Source organism: Chrysochloris asiatica, unplaced genomic scaffold (assembly GCF_000296735.1).
Source record: "Chrysochloris asiatica unplaced genomic scaffold, ChrAsi1.0 scaffold00170, whole genome shotgun sequence".
NCBI lineage: Eukaryota > Metazoa > Chordata > Mammalia > Afrosoricida > Chrysochloridae > Chrysochloris > Chrysochloris asiatica.
In genome coordinates, this window is record NW_006408688.1 from 6,037,271 (window position 1) to 6,040,285 (window position 3,015).

General features: G+C 37.4%; 1 pseudogene; it reads left to right on the forward strand.

Annotated features, from left to right (window-relative positions):
- Nucleotides 1-386: 386 nt before the first annotated feature.
- On the forward strand, nucleotides 387-1,821 carry LOC102841021 (annotated as a pseudogene).
- The last annotated feature ends 1,194 nt before the right edge of the window (nucleotides 1,822-3,015 follow it).

A 3,015-nucleotide genomic window follows, 5' to 3' on the forward strand; every position in this document is an offset into this window, starting at 1 on the left:
GAAGTTGTCAAAAATGAAGTGGAACACATAAAGATTGATATTCTAGGCATTAGTGAGCTGCAATGGACAGGTATTGGTCCTTTTGAATCAGACAATTATATGGTTTTGTATGCCAGGAATTACAAATTTAAGAGAAGTAGTATCACATTCATAGTCAAAAGAACATTTCAAGATATATCTTGCAGTACAGTACTGTCTGTCATAGAATAATATTCATACATTTACAAAGAAGACCAGTTAATACCACTATTATTCAAATTTACTCACTAACCACTACAGCCAGTGATGATGAAATTGAAAACTTTGACCAACTTCTGCTGTCTGAAACTGATCAAACATACAATCAGGATGCATTGAGCTCACTCTCTCATGCTCTCTCAGGCAACATGGTGAATGTGGTGGAGGCAGCGACCTCCGGGGGCCACCTGAATGGAGACTTGGACCCGGACGACAGGGAGAAGGGAGCTACCTCTACGAATGAAGAGGCAGCCAAGAAAAAAAGAAGAAGAGTAAAGGGTCAGATGCAGGACAATAAGAAACTCATAAAGAATCAGGAACCTCAGTTGATGAGGTAGCAAAACAATTGGAAAGACAAGCGCTGGAAGAGAAAGAAAGAGATGATGATGATGATGATGAAGATGGAGATGGTGATGGAGGTGGAGCAACTGTCAAGAAAAAGTAAAAGAAGAAGAAAAAAGAAGAAAGGACCAAAAGTTCAAACAGATCCTCCGTCAGTTCCAACATGTGACCTGTTTCCTAATGGTATTTCCCAAAGGACAAGAGTGTGAGTACCCACCCACACAAGATGGGCAAGCAGCTGCTTGGAGAACTACAAGTGAAGAAAAGAAACCATTAGATCAAGCCAGTGAAGAGATTTGGAATGATTTTTGAGAAGCTGCAGAAGAAGCACATCAAGTTAGAAAATACGTTATGAGCTGGATCAAGCCTGGAATGTCAATGATAGAAATATGTGAAAAGTTGGAAGACTGTCCACACAAAGTAATCAAAGAGAATGGCTTGAATGCAGGTCTGGTGTTTCCTACTGGGTGTTCTCTCAATAACTGTGCAGCCCACTATACTCCCAATGCCAGTGACACAACAGTGTTACAGTATGATGCTTCTGTAAAATAGACTTTGGAACACACATAAGTGGTAGGATTATTGATTGTGCTTTTATAGTCACTTTTAATCCCAAATATGAAACATTGTTAAAAGCTGTAAAAGATGCAACTAACACTGGAATAAAGTGTGCTGGAAATGATGTTCGTCTGTGTGACGTTGGTGAGGCTATACAAGAAGTTATGGAATCCTATGAAGTTGAAATAGATGGGAAGATGTATCAAGTGAAACCAATCCATAATCTAAATAGACATTCAATCGGGTCATCCATATAGAATACATGCAGGGAAAACAGTGCCCATTGTGAAAGGATGAGAGGCAGCAAGAATGGAGGAAGGAGAAGTGTATGCCATTGAAACTTTTGGTAGCACAGGAAAAGGTGTGGTTCATAATGATATAGAATGCTCCCATTACATCAACAATTTTGATGTTGGACATGTGCCAATAAGGCTCCCAAGAACAAAACACTTGCTGAATGTCATTAATGAAAACGTTGGCTCCCTTGCCTTCTGCCACAGATGACTGGATCACTTGGGAGAAAGTAAATACTTGATGACTCTGAAGAATCAGTGTAACTTGGGTATTGTAAATCCGTATCCACCATGATGTGACATTGAAGGATCGTATACAGTGCAATTTGAACATACCATACTGTTGCGTCCAACATGTAAAGAAATGGTCAGCAGAGGAGATGATTATTAAACTTAGTTCAGAAGCCACCTCAACACCTTTATTTTCAAAGCTTTGCTGGAATACATTATACCAGATTTAATGTACAACTTATTGTCCATTTTAACAATGGACCTATGTAATACCTTTATCCATGTTTAATAAGGAATATGATCAAAGGCAAATCTTCTAATGTAATTAACCAAGGAAAAATTTTTCAGGACTTTCAGAAATTTAACTTTTTCTCCCCTATCTAGGAAAATGCTACAAAGCTTAAATTAGTTAGGAATGAGTTACACATTTTGTTTGGAACACTTATAGATGTTTTTCAGATTATATTACTATATTCCTACTTGGATGCTTTGAATGACTACAACCAATTCTGCAGCTATACCCTCTGGTATTGCTTTTTAACCTTCCTGAAATCCATTTTCTAAAAAATAAAGACATTTTCAGTTCTGAGAGGTATATATATATGCATTGATAATAACTGATGATTGGAATGTGAAGGGAGGAAGCAAAGAAGGAGGATCAGTAGTTGCAAATATGGCCTTAGTGACAGAAACAATGCTGGAGAAATTTTTCGACACCAATGACAGGGAACTGCAGAAATACAAGCAGGCTTTATGAGATGACTTAGCACTGGGGCTACCATTGCTGATGTTAGATGGATCTTGGCTGAAAGCAGGGAATACCAGAAAGATGTTTATGTGCTTTATTGATTCTGCAAAAACTTTTCATAGAATTTTGACAAATTATGGATAACGTTTAGACAATATTGACACATTATAAATAATGTTGAGACAAATGGATATCCCAGAACACTTAACTGTGCTCATGAGGAACCTATATATAGACCAAGAGGCAGTTATTAGAACAGAACAAGGGAATACTGAATAGTTTAAAATAAAAAAAAGATGTGTACCAGGGTTGTATGCTTTCACCATACTTATTCAATCTGTATATTGAGCAAATAATCCAACAAGATGAGTTATCCGACAGACACTGCAGAATCAGGATTGGAGGAAGACTCATTAACAACCTGCAATATGCAGATGATGCAATCTTGCTTGCTGAAAGTGAGGAGGACTTAAAATATTTACTGATGAAGATTAAAAACTACAACCTTTAGTATGGCTTGCACCTCAAAAACAAAAATCCCCACAACTGGACCAATCAATAACATCATGATAAATGGATAAACAATTGAAGGTGTCAAAGACTTCA